The sequence below is a fragment of the Phyllobates terribilis genome, unplaced genomic scaffold (assembly GCF_046119375.1).
Source record: "Phyllobates terribilis strain yellow unplaced genomic scaffold, ASM4611937v1 Scaffold_5__5_contigs__length_657084704, whole genome shotgun sequence".
Taxonomy (NCBI): Eukaryota; Metazoa; Chordata; class Amphibia; order Anura; family Dendrobatidae; genus Phyllobates; species Phyllobates terribilis.
In genome coordinates, this window is record NW_027362765.1 from 7,669,511 (window position 1) to 7,685,104 (window position 15,594).

The window sequence follows — 15,594 nt, forward strand, 5'->3', positions numbered from 1 at the left end:
TGATCACATTATAAGTGACCTGCTTTATCTCCCTCTTCACAATATTGCGTCCTGGGAAACATCTTCTTCCTTCCTGCAGCGGCAATGTTCCCTGATTCAGCAGGTCCTGAGCTGGTTTCAGCCTGTTTTGAGCAGCCGGCGTTGGATCTGTAATCATCGCAATCTCTATCTCCCAATTCCTGAAACACCAAATGATCCTGCTGCTTAGTCCGGGATTCAGCTGCTGAGATTTCTGTTATATATATTCCTCTAAGGTCGGCCTTCATGGCTTCCCATACATAGAAAATAGAAGTTGTATTTTTATTAATCACAAGATTCTCCTTTAGTTTCCCATCAATTTTCCCCTTAAGGTCTATAACTTGCAACCAAAAGGGGTTAATTTCCCTGTGGGTCTGTACTGCATTGGGAGATTAAGCTTAGGGAGACACAGAGGAGAATGATGGGATAGCGCTCTGGGCAGGAGCTGATGTCAGATATAAGACCCGGCATCCGTTCATTTCCAAGAGACAAATCCATTCTCCACAAAGAGGAGAATGTGGACGAGAAGCAGGAGTGTTGGTATACATTAGGACGACCGACTCTCCAAAGATCAATTACAGCTGTCTCCTTAAGTAAGTGACCAAAAGGAGTACAATTGCCTTTTACCCTCTTAGCTTCATGTCTCCCTCTATCCCAGAGAGAGTCCGGTATATTATTAATGTCCCCTATTATAATATAGGGGGTGTGCGAGAAACCATCAATAATAGAGAGAATTTTGTGTATGATTCTACTGGAATATGGTGGTGGTATGTAGATAGAGATTAGTAATAGAGACTTAGTAATAACTTACAGAACAAACATCCGTACTGACCCTCTGTATCTATTTTTCACTATAAGACCCTCACATTGTGCACTAGGGTGTACTAATATACTGACTCCCCGAGAGTATGGAGAGCGCGTGGAGTGATAGTCGCCTGTAACCACTTCTCGTTTAGTAGGTGAAGTTTTTGAAGAGGTAAGATGTGCTTCTTGCAGGAAAATCAAAGCAAGTTTTTCCATCTGAAGATACTGAAAGATCACCTGTCTTTTAAAACTAGAAGAAAGACCCCTTACATTCCCGCTATTGCCACGGACCCCGCCATATATAATCAAATAGATAAACGAAGGCTCAGTCACTGTTGAATGTATGGGAGAATCCCACCTACAACTTAAGTCTCCTTGGAGGATGATTCAACCCCACTTAGACATAAAACAGTGATATAATCATAATAGAACCTGAAGAAAACAACATTTGTAAAGAACTGTCCAACAAGCAGCAACACACTTCTTCCCATATACTCACAGATCATCGTGTTTCTGAAGAATTGGGGTTTGTACCACAGGATCTTCAACTTGTAACATCCCGAATTTGATCCCGGTGTATTTGCCTCTCATTCATATCAACCCAGTGAAGGACTTCTTTTGAATAAAGCCCACCCTTAATTTGGCAGGGAATATCATTGACTATAGAACGTGCAGATCTCTCAGATGTTTTTTGATATCAAGTAATCTGGCTCTTTGTTTCTGTACTTCTATAGAGTAATCTGGAAAGATTGAGATTTTGGATCCATTAATTATTAGATCTGGGTGATCCCTTGCCTGCCGCAGGATAATATCTCTGTTCTGATAGTGTAATGTTTTAGCCAGCACAGGTCTTTGTGGAAGCCCAGGAGGAAGAGGACGGGTTGGCGCCCTATGAGCTCATTCTACAGCCTATAGGGGGTTAAGGTTTCAGGCCCAATTTTTAATTTCCTCCAGTTTTCAAAGAATTCAATAGGAGAGGAGCCTTCTATTTTTTTTCAGGCACATCAATAAGTGGTATATTATTGCATCTTGATCTATTTTCAGGGTCATCTGCTTTGCCAGCAGTGCAGATATTTGCTGTTCTACAAGCCTGTTTTCCTTGCTCATATCGGCTATCTGATCCTCAGGGGCGCTGACTCTGCCTTCCACTGCCCCTGCTGTTTTGTATTCTCTGCAGTTTGCGACGTATATCTGCTATCTCATCTTTAAGACCACCAAACTGTACATTCAAAACAGAGAGGATTTACATGTATGTCATCTTGGTGAAGATTAGGCTGTGGGGCAGTGAGTACTGTGCCACATGCAGTTTCGCTGACTTTTCACCCCTTCAGTAATGCAGCTGCTTCTCCCATCTCCTCTTCACCCCACTCCTCTGCTCCAGAGCCTATGGACAACTACGGGGTAGCTGCTATAAGAAGGTCACCGTCACCTGCTGAGACCTGTGTTTCTGTGCAGGCAAATCACTCCAGCCTGACCACCACTATCCTCCTCCTTGTCTCCCCTGCTCAATCTGTCTCCAGCGACAACCGTGGTGTCATCTTGGAGCTGAGAGCCGCTTCTCCCGCAGTCTTTCTGTGGCTTTCCCTGGTCATTTTTTTTTCCTGGAGCAAAGTACCTCCACACTCAGCAAGATATGACACAGTTCTCTATATTTTCCATCTATTGGGAGGGCACTATATGGAGATTGCTTATTATATATAAATACGAAAAAAAACTACAAAAAACTAAGTCTCTTTATTACTCACAGGATACTAAGGCTGGAACGCTATTAGCCAATAGAGTAAAAACCCAAGCGATTAAAGCTAAAATTCCCTTTCTCAAGAAAAGCCTGAATCAATCATAACTGTTCATAACTCCATTCCCATAGGTGGAGAAGAGTGAATATTCATTCTCTTTAGTAGCAGGCACACGTGTTCAACGAGCAGCAGCAGCCAGCTACAGCTACTGCCTGTGCCCCGCTCCTCCGCCGCCGTCCCCCCCTCCACAGTCAAAATGTATTATCCGAGCTATAAGATACACCCCCCACTTTCCTCCAAAACTTTGGAGGAAAAAAGTGTGTCTTATAGTCCAAAAAATATGGTACCTTTTAGGTACAGTGCAAAGGTCAGAAGGGAAGAAGCACCATATTGAAGTTCAGATTTTGTTGTACTGGTTTGAGGGTACCATGTCACTTTGGCAGAGCCGGTGAAGTGCCAGAACAGCAGACCCATCCCCATAAGAGACCCCATTTTACAAACTAAACTTATTAATGAATTCCTCTAGGGGTGCAATGATCAAATTGACACCACGGGTGGGTCACAGAATTTATACCATTGGGCAGTGAAAAAAAAAAAATTACATTTTTACCACCAAAATTTAGTGTTAGCCCCAGATTTTACATTTTCACAAGGGGAAATGGCAAAAATGGCACCAAAATTTGTCCCACAATTTCTGCTGAATGTAGAAATACCCCATATGTGGCTGTACAGTACTGCTTAGCCATACCGAGACTCGGGAGGGGCGGATCGCTATTTTCCTACTGGAGCACAGATTTTCCTAGAATAGTTTGCGGACTCCATATACAGAGCCCCTTACTGCTAGAAAAGCAGAATCCCCTCTCAAATTACCCTATTTTGGAAATGATAACCCCTTTTGGGAATTTATCTACAGGTGTAGTGACGATTTTGACTCAATGGGTGTTTTCCAGAAACAAGCAGCAGTGGATGTTGCTGAATGAAAACTGCAAACTGCCATTGTATTCCCCAGTACGGTGTAGCGCCCATACATTGTGCCCAGCTCGTGCTTCTGGAGACATGCACCCTTAAATTAGGCGGGTTGTCATCACTACAGAAATGACAAACATACAGTTATATGAAAAAGTTTGGGCACCCCTATTAATCTTAAGCTTAATGTTTTATAAAAATTGGTGTTTTTGCAACAGCTATTTCAGTTTGATATATGTAATAACTGTTGGACACAGTAATGTTTCTGCCTTGAAATGAGGTTTATTGTACTAACAGAAAATGTGCAATCTGCATTCAAACAAAATTTGACAGGTGCATAAGTATGGGCACCCTTATCATTTTCTTGTTTTAAATACTCCTACCTACTTTTTACTGACTTACTAAAGCACTTTTTTTGGTTTTGTAACCTCATTGAGCTTTGAACTTCATAGCCAGGTGTATGCAATCATGAGAAAAGCTACTTAAAGTGGCCACTTGCAAGTTGTTCTCCTGTTTGAATCTCCTCTGAAGAGTGGCATCATAGGTTCTGTCAAATGATCTGAAAACAAAGATTATTCAACATAGTTGTTCAGGGGAAGGATACAAAAAGCTGTCTCAGAGATTTAACCTGTCAGTTTCCACTGTGAGGAACATAGTAAGGAAATGGAAGAACACAGGGATAGTTCTTGTTAAGGCCAGAAGTGGCAGGCCAAGAAAAACATCAGAAAGGCAGAAAAGAAGAATGGTGAGATCAGTCAAGGACAATCCTCAGACCACCTCCAGAGAGCTGCAGCATCAACTTGCTCCAGATGGTTTCACTGTGCATCGGTCAACTATACAACGCACTTTGCACAAGGAGAAGCTGTATGGGAGAGTGATGCGAAAGAAGCCGTTTCTGCAAGCACGCCACAAACAGAGTCGGCTGAGGTATGCAAAAGCACATTTGGAGAAGCCAATTTCTTTTTGGAAGAAGGTCCTGTTGACTGATGAAACCAAGATTGAGTTGTTTGGTCATACAAAAAGGTGTTATGCATGGCGGCAAAAAGACACAGCATTCCAAGAAAAACACTTGCTACCCACAGTAAAATTTGGTGGAGGTTCCATCATGCTTTGGGGCTGTGTGGCCAATGCCGGCACCGGGAATCTTGTTAAAGTTGAGGGACGCATGGATTCCACTCAGTATCAGCAGATTCTTGACAATAATGTTCAAGAATCAGTGACAAAGTTGAAGTTACGCAGGGGATGGATCTTTCAGCAAGACAATGATCCAAAACACCGCTCCAAATCTACTCAGGCATTCATGCAGAGGAACAATTACAATGTTCTGGAATGGCCATCCCAGTCCCCGGACCTGAATATCATTAAACATCTGTGGGATCATTTGAAGAGGGCTGTCCATGCTCGGCGACCATCAAACTTAACTGAACTGGAATTGTTTTGTAAAGAGGAATGGTCAAAAATACCTTCATCCAGGATCCAGGAAATCATTAAAAGCTGCAGGAAGCGACTAGAGGCTGTTATTTTTGCAAAAGGAGGATCTACTAAATATTAATGTCACTTTTCTGGTGAGGTGCCCATACTTATGCACCTGTCAAATTTTGTTTGAATGCAGATTGCACATTTTCTGTTAGTACAATAAACCTCATTTCAAGGCAGAAACATTACTGTGTCCAACAGTTATTACATATATCAAACTGAAATAGCTGTTGCAAAAGCACCAATTTTTATAAAACATTAAGCTTAAGATTAATAGGGGTGCCCAAACTTATTCATATAACTGTATAGATGCTAAATGTGGTTTAGGCACACTGGGGCTCAGAAGGGAGGTGAGTACTTGGATTTGGGAGCGCAGAATTTACTGAATTTCCTTTGGGGGGGCGAGGAGCCATAGCGCTCTTCCAGAGCCTTTGTACTACCAATAACGTGGAAGCCTCCTATATTTCCATTGACAGATGACGGACCTGAGTAGGGACTCGCTTTTTTATGGATTGATTTGAAGCATTTTTTGGGAACATTTTACATAACATTTGGGATCACATTTATCCTGCGCTCTACGCTGAGCCCTTATATTGGGGTTTCCATGTAAATCTCCGAGAGACATGATTCAAATGAAACCCAGAGGGACCCATTAACTAAAAGGAGGCAGCAGAGTTACTCTGAACTCAGTCTGGCCTCAGTTCAGTGGTGTCCTTTTTTTCAGAAGTGCACAAAACTGTGGCAGACTTCGCTTTTATGCACACCTAAAAAGACGGACACCGCCGGATCACAGGCCGAACGGTGTCCACAGTGCCTCCTTCTGCCTCATTGTAGGGAATCTTCTGCATGGGGTTCTGTTTGAATCACGTATTTCAGAGATCTACACAGAAACCCTGGGTGTAACTCTGCGTGCTCAGCACAGAGTGCAGGATAGATGTGTACGGAGCCTTACTGAGATCTTTGGGAGGCAGAATGAACAAATCAGCAGCAGCAGTGTACTGTCACACACTAAAAGACGCTATTTATTGTAAAAACTAGTTTTTTTATCGCCATATTTTGAGAACTATAATTTTTCCATATTTCTGCTAGCAGAGTAATGTAAGGGCTTGTTTTTTGCGGGACAAACTGACGTATTTATTGGTACCATTTTCGTACACATGACATTTTTGATCACTTTCTATTCCGATTTTTGGGTGGCAGAATGAACGAAAAACAGCAATTCAGGAGTTGTTTTTTTTAAGCCATTCAGAGTGTGGTAAAATTAATAAGGCAGCTTTTTCTTCGGGTCGGTACGATTACAGTGATACCACATTTATGATACCATCTTTTTTTTTGCTTTGACGCTTTTACCCAAACTATTTTATAGATAAAATAATTATTTTTGCATCACTTTATCCTGAGAGCTGTAACTTTTTTATTTTTAGGCTAAGGGAGCTGTATCACGGCTTATTTTGCCAGACAAGATGATGTTTTCAGCGATACCATTTTTCTTTACATTCGTCTTTTTAATGGCGTTTTAATCCACTTTTTCTTGATCGCAGCATTTAGGGGTTAAAGTACTGGGAGTGGTGTGGGCACTGCTCTTGTCACTGAGTGCCGGGTGTCAGCTGTCAGAATTAGTTGACACCCGGCGGCGATCATGCGCGCACAGTACCTACCGACCTGAACGTATGGATACATCCAAGGTCGTAAAGGGTTAAGAACCATCTGAGATAGACTTAGACACTAACAAAAAAAGAAGAATATCAGTTACACTAACTAAAACCACAGATAGACTAAACAAAAAAGAAAAAACAACCTTAAAGACAAGGAAGACAAATAAGAGGTCAATTATGTGACCTACTCAACCTGAGAGGCAGAAAACAGGATCTCAGTGGAGAGTATTTTGTCGATGCCGAGATAGGCCAAATACATGCCTAGGTCACCTCAGCCGTCTTTTCCTTTTTTCTGGAAGGGACGGTTTGCCAGTCATTCTCCCTGCCTCGTGGGTTCAAATTTTCCTCTTGAGGATGATCTGGGATGTTGAGGTCCCTTCGTCTCAGTAGGTCTCTACCCTCTTCGTATGTTGTGATGGAGTGCCAGGCATTGCTGTGGTTAATGAGGAGATATAAGGGGAAGCCCCATCTGTAAATGATCGAGTTCTCCCGGAGACTAAAGGTAATGGGGACAGATTCCTGCAAAAGCGAAGGCTAGTAGAGGACACATCAGAGAAAATCTTCACTTGGTTGAAGGTTTTGGGGAGTTACCCTTTCCTTCTTGAGCAGAAGAGCAGGTACTCTTTAACATGAAAGAAGTGGATTCTGGTTAGGACATCCCGTGGAGCAGTCTCTGGAAGGTGTTTAGGGCACGGGACCCTAAGGCTTTGTCAATAATCATATCATGGCTGGAGCAGTCTGGTTATCATACCTGGGTAATGGGACAGTGCTAAATAAGGGCACGGGCTGCCAGTGCACTGCAGTCAAGGGGCAATCTTCTTCAGCTTCCAAGTCATGCCCCCCTCACTGTCAAATTTTAATTCAGAAAGTCAAAATCATTAAGAAATGGCTCATTTCATAACTAAACCTGACAACTTTTGAAAATATGTAAAACAATGTTACATGATCTGAAAGATCCTTGAGCTAGTCGGGTGGAAGGTCCTTCAGCTGCTCACTCAGGACAGGCAACCTCTGATGGTCCCGGTTCCTTCCTTTCCTGCACTGCACCAATCAGTTACATAAGTGTGGGGCTAGAGGAGAGAGAGCAGTTCTCTCAGTGATCAGAAAGGGCAGTGTCTCAGCGTTCTCCTCTGTCACAGGAAGCTGCCTCCAGTCTATAACACCCAATCACTTATTAGCAAGATTTGTTTCTTGCTAAAAATGTATCTTATAGGCCACGGGATCTGAGTATTAGTGCTTTTATTTAATCAAGGCAAACATGAGGAATGACAAGGGGTTGTGGTAGTAGTGGACAACCCCTTTAAGAAGATACAATTTTCAGTTAAAACATTCCAACATTCTGAACATTAAAAAATATTCTCCCCTGTGTGACTTCTCTGAAGTTTATTAAGAATTGTTTCCCCAAGTAAAAAATTTCTCAAATTAAGAAAATAAAAATGGTTTTTACCCTGTGTGACGTCTCTGGTGACTAAGAAGAGATTTATTCACAAAACATTTTCCACATTCTGAACTGGAGAAAGACTTTTACCCTGTGTGAGTTCTCTGGTGCCTAACAAAACTTGATTTCTGTGTAAAAGATTTCCCACATTCTGAGCATGAAAAAGGCTTCTCACCAGTGTGAGTTCTCTGATGTTGAATAAGACATAATTTCTCTGTAAAACATTTCCCACATTCTGAACATGAAAAACGCTTCTCCCCTGTGTGAGTTCTCTGATGTCTGGTAAGACTTGGTTTCTCTGTAAAACATTTCCCACATTCTGAACATGAAAAAGGCTTCTCCCCTGTGTGAATTCTCTGATGTTTGATCAGACTTGATTTATCTACAAAGCATTTCCCACATTCTGAACATGAAAAACTCTTCTCCCCTGTGTGAATTTTCTGATGGCCAAGAAGATGCGCTTTCTGGTTAAAACATTTCCCACATTCGGAACATGAAAACGGCTTCTCCCCTGTGTGAGTTCTCTGGTGAGTAACAAGATATGAATTCCAAACAAAACATTTACCACATTCTGAACATGAAAATGGCTTTTCCCCTTTGTGAGTTCTCTGGTGACTAACAAGGTCTGATTTCTCTTTAAAACATTTCTCACACTTGGAACAAGAAAATATATTCTCCGCTGTGTGAAATTGTTGATGTTTTAGAAAAGACTTTTGGAGGGGAAAACTATTTCCATATTTTGAACGTGAAAATGGCTTCTTTGTTTTAGGAGCAGTTCGTTTTTTAATGCTTATTTTGTGACTTTGATTTTCCTTAGTAGTCGGTAATGAATCAGAAGACAGGACCTGTTTCAAAAGATCAGATGACAGATCTTTGCTGTGAAGGGATGATGGTAAATCTGGAGTAATGGCATTCACTTCAATTGTATCCTGTGGGATCTCAAGATCATCCGATTTGAAAATTGAAGATGTCAGCTGTCCCTCTGATCTCCTGGTACAGTCATCTGCCAAGAATAAAACCAATTATTATTTTTGAATAAAAAAGGGTTAAATTTTATATTTTTGAACATTTCTACTTAAATTATCCATATCCTGTGCTGGGCTGATTGCAAGCACTACAAGTCAAAAAACAAAAAGCGAGGCTGCCGAGCGTGAAGAGGCTGGATTGAGCGTCCCAGAGGCTGCAGCTAAGTACAAAGGCGGCAGTAAAGTACATAGTTTAACACCAGAGCATAGTTTGGTGTTTTCCTTACTAACCTTCTATTTGTTTTTCTGCTTTTACTTGTATTGTTTATCACCATATAGTATGTGCTCCATGGGCAATGCTACCAGGTGTGTGTCTTGTGAGATGTATGCATGCTTTGAACAGCCGTTTGAGGGTGAAAAAGTCTGCGCTCGATGTCAACGAGTTACATATTTGGAAGCCCAGATACCGGATCTAAACGTGCAGCTAGAGACACTCAGGAGCATTGGAAACCTGGACAGGAGTTTAGAGCTCACTGAGATTGTGCTGGTTAGGGCCAGTGATATGGAGGCGGGTGGAGGTGGGGAAGACCAGAATAGAGAAGTATGTAGCTGGGTAAATGTTACAAGAAGGGGTAGGGGGAAAAGTGCCAGGGAGCCCAGTCCTGATCTGGCACAACCTAGTAAATATGCCTGTTTGGCTGATATTAGGATTGCTATCCCAGGACTGGGATCACTAAAGCAGGACGCTCCTAGCAACCAGGAAGATGACTGTTGTAGGAAGGAGGGTAATAGGAGTGCAGCAAAGACCAGACAGATGGTGGTAGGAGACTCTATAAATAGGCGGACAGACTGAGTCATCTGCCGCCGAGACCGTGAATGCCGAACAGTGTGTTGTCTGCTGGTTGCTCGGGTTCAACATATAGCGGATCGGATACACAGATTGCTGGGTGGGTTTGGGCAAAACTCAGCAGTCATGGTACACATTGGTACTAATGACAAAGTTAGAGGGAGGTGGAAGGTCCTTAAAAATGATTACGGGGAACTAGGAGAGAAGCTGAAGGCCAGGACCTCCAAGAAATACTGTCGGTGTCACGAGCGTCACTAGATAGACAGCGGGAGCTTAGGGAGATAAACAAGTAGCTTAGACATTGGTGCAGGAAAGAAGGGTTTGGGTTCATGGAGACCAAGGCCGACCTTCTCACCAGTCCGGTGACAGGGAGCAGGTGGATGCTGGTTGACTTCAGTAATAATCTCTTTTACAATTAGATTTTTGCCCTAGTTTTTACTCAATATTTATTCCTGTACAAAGGACCTTTTTGAATGAATTAAATTTAATGTAATTGACTCCTGGATGTAATGGAATCATGTTATTTTCAAAAAGAGGTGATGTTTTGATTAAAAATGACTATGAATTATATATAATCATATGAAATAATCATGTTCAAAAGGGGATACTTAAAGGGACTATGAACTATATGTAATCATCAGACTAACCATTCATTAGTTACTAAATATTTTAGTGACATATCTGCACATCCTGTATATGTTAATTCTGATAGATATATATCACTTGCACTTTATATTTATATAATTATATACATATTCCCTTTACTATATCCCATTATGGCTAATAAGTAATACATCATACATACTCCCCTGTATGCGTTACCCCCTGATTCCCTCATTTGAGCTTCATTTTTATCTTATTTGTATTGTTGTATGTTTTTTAATTTGTCTATGCTTGTGCCCTTTTGAATTTTTATTACATTAATTGCTATAAAATAAAAAATATTTTTATATGACTTTTTTGTCCAGTGAATATTGTTTTGTTGGTCTATTGATCTTGTGTTTAGATATTGTGAATTTATTTTCTTGGTAACTCTGAGAAACTCCTTCTGTTTTGTAGGATTTATTCTACTGTAGGGAAGGGCCGCATCTCAATGGGGAGGGAGCAGCTATGCTGGGGGGAAAATGGTCAGACGGATGGAGGAGCTTTTAAACTAGGATCTGGGGGGAGGGAGGGTATGCGTGCTTATAAGGGGATAGATAGACTAGACCAGGGATCTCAAACTCAGCTGGGCATATGGGCCGCACACGGAAAAACATTTAATTTGGGGGGTCCGCATTATTTGCATGACAAAGTGACATTTTTAGTGATACCATTTTATTTTTTATACACCTTTTGAATTGGTCCTCATCTTGCAGACATGGTCTCCCATCCAGGTTCCCCATATTGCAGACATGGTCTCCCATCCAGGTTCCCCATATTGCAGACATGGTCTCCCATCCAGGTCCCCCATATTGCAGACATGGTCTCTCATCCAGGTCCCCCATATTGCAGACGTGATCTCCCATCCAGGTCCCCCATATTGCAGACGTGGTCTCCCATCCAGGTCCCCCATATTGCAGACGTGGTCTCCCATCCAGGTCCCCCATATTGCAGAGGTGGTCCCAATATAGCAGGCATGGTCTCCCATCCAGGTCCCCTTGCAGACATGGTCTCCCATCCAGATCCCCTATATTGCAGACATGGTCCCCCATCCAGGTCCCCCATATTGCAGACATGGTCCCCCATATTGCAGACATGGTCCCCCATATTGCAGACATGGTCCTCCCATCCAGGTCCCCCATATTGCAGACATGGTCCCCCATATTGCAGACATGGTCCTCCCATCCAGGTCCCCCATATTGCAGACATGGTCCCCCATATTGCAGACATGGTCCCCCATCCTGGTCCTTATCTTGCAGACATGTCCCCCATCCAGGTCCCCCCCATACTGCACACAGGGTCCGTCCGTCCCCCATACTGCGCACAGGGTCCGTCCGTCCCCCATACTGCGCACAGGGTCCGTCCGTCCCCCATACTGCGCTAAGGGTCCCCATCCCCCCATACTGCGCTAAGGGTCCCCATCCCCCCATACTGCGCTAAGGGTCCCCATCCCCCCATACTGCACTAAGGGTCCCCGTCCCCCCATACTGCGCTCAGGGTCCCCGTCCCCCCATACTGCGCTCAGGGTCCCCGTCCCCCCATACTGCGCACAGGGTCTCTGTCCCCCATACTGCGCACAGGGACCCTGTCCCCCCATACTGCGCACAGTGCCCCCCCCATACTGAGCACAGGTCCCCTGTGCTGTATTTCACATGACAGAGAAAAAAAAAAAAAGATTCTCACCTGTCCTCCGTTCCCTCGGCGTCCTTTCTGCACCTGTGGCCCGCAGGCACAGACCCCGTAATGATCGCGGCTCTCTCCAGCAGCCGCCGACATCAGCGCTGTAATGCAGTGTATTGCCGCGCAGAGACCGGCTCTCTGCACAGCAATACCAGTATCAGCCGCCGGCCTATCAGACGCCAGCAGCTGACATCTGCGTCCCAGCGCAGTAGCGTATGACGTCACTGCCATGCGCAGATGTCAGCTGCTGGCCTCTGATAGGCCGGCGGCTGATACTGGTATTGCTGTGCAGAGGGCCGGTCTCTGCGCGGCAATACACTGCACTACTGCGCTGATGTCGGCGGCTGCTGGAGAGAGCCATGATCGTTACGGGGTCTATGTGCCTGCGGGCCGCAAGAAGCAGCCGGAGGGGCAACAGTGTTTGAGACCCCTGGACTAGACAGAGAGAGTGGGACAGCAGGGGCAATAGAGCATCTAGGGTGGGGCTAGGATATGCAAGGAATGTAGGGAGCTGAGTAGGAGTAGCAAATGTGCTAATTGTATTAAATGTCTGCTGGCAAATGCAAGAAGTCTTGCAAACAAAATGGCTGAACTGGAGACTCTTATGTCGGTCATGAAATATGATGTGGTAGGTATTACGGAAACCTGGCTGGAAAAAGCCATGACTGAAGCCATGACTGGGTGACAAACATGGAGGGATTACATTTAGAAAGGATAGGAAAGACAAAAAAGGTGGAGGGATGTGTATTTTCGTAAGATCCAACTTAAAACGTGTTCAATGATAACATTGGGAGAAGCTGCGACAATGTAGAGTCAGTTTGGGTAAATATACATGGGGATGGTCATAATGGAAAGCTGCTAAGAGGAGTTTGTTACAAGCCTCCTAATATAGCTGAACTGGTAGAGGACAAAATGATGGAACAAATTAAAAATGCAGCAAATAATAATAGGGTCCTTATTATGGGGGATTTTAACTATCCAGATTTTCAATGGGACACAGAATCTTCCAGTTGTGCTAAAAGCTACAAATTCTTATCCACAGTTCAGGACAATGACCTCTCTCAGCTGGTAGATGAACCAACCAGGGGAGGTAATCTGCTGGATCTGGTGCTGTCATATAGACCAGATACAATTTCAGATCTAGAGGTCCGGGAGCATTTGGGAAACAGCGACCATAATATGATAAGTTTCAATGTAATATTCAATAAAACATTTCAAAAAGGAAATGCAAAAACCTGAAACTTTAGGAAAGCTGATTTCAACAAATTAAGGGAAGAGCTTAACTGTGTAGACTGGGACCATGTCATGGTAACTGGGGATAGATACCAAACGTAAATGGGGCATGTTTAAGGAAATACTTTGGACTTTGCAAAGGCATTCGATACTGTATCACATAACAGCCTTATACTGAAGCTACAGAAGAAAGGACTTAGATGGGTAAGGAATTGGCTAAATGATAGGAAACAAAGGGTTGTCATAAATGGCACATTCTCTAAATGGGACATAGTCAGCAGTGGGGTGCCGCAGGGATCTGTGCTAGGACCAATTCTCTTTAACCTCTATTAATGACCTGGGGGATGGGATTGTGAGTAAAACGTCAGTTTTTGCTGACGATATCAAACTATGTAGGATATTGAAATCTGATCTTGACATTACGATATTGCAGAACGATCTGGATAAGATGACTGAATGGTCAAACACTTGGCAGATGAGGTTTAATGTAGATAAATGTAGTGTAATGCACACAGGATGGAGTAATCCTATGGCTACATATACATTAAATGGGAGTATACTCAGGACTACAGAACAGGAGAAGGATTTGGGTATTCTGGTTACAAGTACTCAATGTCAAGCAGCTGCCACAAAAGCAAACAACATTTTAGGGTGTATAAAAAGAGAAATAAAATCCTGCGATCCCAACGTGTTACCCCTTTATAAATCACTGGTGAGGCCACATCTGGAATATGGAATCCAGTTTTGGGCTTCACATTTCAAAATGGATATTCAGAAGTTAGAGTCAGTTCAAAGGTGGCAACTAGATTATTACAAGGGATGTAGGCTTCTCATACGATGAGAGGTTGGAAAAGTTGAGCTTGTTTAGCTTAGAAAAACGACGGATCTCACTGACATGTATAAATATATGTGTGGTCAGTACAAAGGTCTAGCACATGACTTATTCCTTCCAAAGACTAAGGACCAGGGGGCAATCATTACTGGTGGAAGAAAGGCGATTCCGGCACCTAAACAGTAAAGGGTTCTTTACAGTCAGAGCAGTCGGACTGTGGAATGCCCTACTACAGGAGGTAGTAATGGCCGACACTATAACAGCTTTCAAAAAAGGGCTGGATGATTTCCTCGCTACAGGTAATATGGTGTCCTAGAGTTAAATTAGACAAAATGTTACACCTATAGTAGTACATTTGATCCAGGGTTCCTGTACTGATCGCCTTTCTCGGGGTCAAGAAGGAATTTTTCCCCATGATGCAAATTGGCTGAATGTATCCTTGGTTTTTTGCCTTCTTCTGGATCAAAAGATTTAGGTACAGGGATTTTAGTAATACAATAACAGTAATACAAAAAATAAAACTAATTAAAAATTATTTATGGTTATTTGTAATTGTAATAGTGCAGTAATAATAAAAATGGTAATCCATTTGTGAGGCCTAGTTCCAGTAAGTTAGTGTAGTGTTGGTATGGGGAGTACAATTGGGGGAGAAAGGTTGAACTTGATGGACCTAGGTCTTTATCCAATCTACGTTACTATGTTACACTATCTGACTTCCAAACAAGAACCCATGTATCTAGCTAATATCTTTCAGTACAAGGGCGCACACTCAGCAGCGTCTGTGTCCTTCAGTAACATGGATAAAATGGCGCTGAGGGAACATGGCCGGTTTTTATATCGAGAGGAAATGTGATTTCAGCAGCGAATTGCAGAAGCCCTTGTATCTGGACACTGTGGATGCTTCCTGCGCTCTGACTGGCTAGCCACGCATTCCTGACTTAAAGTTACCGGCTACAGGACAAAATAAATAAATAAAAAAATTACAAGCGCACCACTGATCTATCACCCCACTCATCTGCCACATCCCCCCGCTCATCATAAACAAGCACTATGCTAGCCAAACTGTTCAAAACGCTGTAGTTGCCCCGCAATCACGTTCCCGCATTTATTCCCCGAACTTTGCCGATTTTTTCCAATTTTAAGAAATTTTGCTTGCATTTCCGATCATGAATCCGAATGTGCCATATTCGTATCAAATTGAGGCTGCGTGCCCACAATGCGTTTTTCAAGCGTTTTTGCTGTGGAAACGCTTGAAAAACGCTTGGTAATACGTGCCCCATGGTCCCCAATGACAATCCGCAT

The 15,594-nt window shown here is 43.0% G+C and overlaps 2 protein-coding genes and 1 pseudogene across 2 annotated transcripts in view; all 3 read right to left on the reverse strand.

The window, feature by feature from the left end:
- The window catches only part of LOC141271727 (uncharacterized), a 390,989-nt gene that overhangs the window by 364,759 nt on the left and 10,636 nt on the right, over positions 1-15,594 (reverse strand). The gene's annotated exons all lie outside the window — the stretch shown is intronic.
- LOC141271726 (uncharacterized) overlaps positions 1-15,594 on the reverse strand; it is a 236,708-nt gene that overhangs the window by 212,853 nt on the left and 8,261 nt on the right. The gene's annotated exons all lie outside the window — the stretch shown is intronic.
- LOC141271734 (uncharacterized) overlaps positions 1-15,594 on the reverse strand; it is a 32,482-nt pseudogene that overhangs the window by 14,604 nt on the left and 2,284 nt on the right.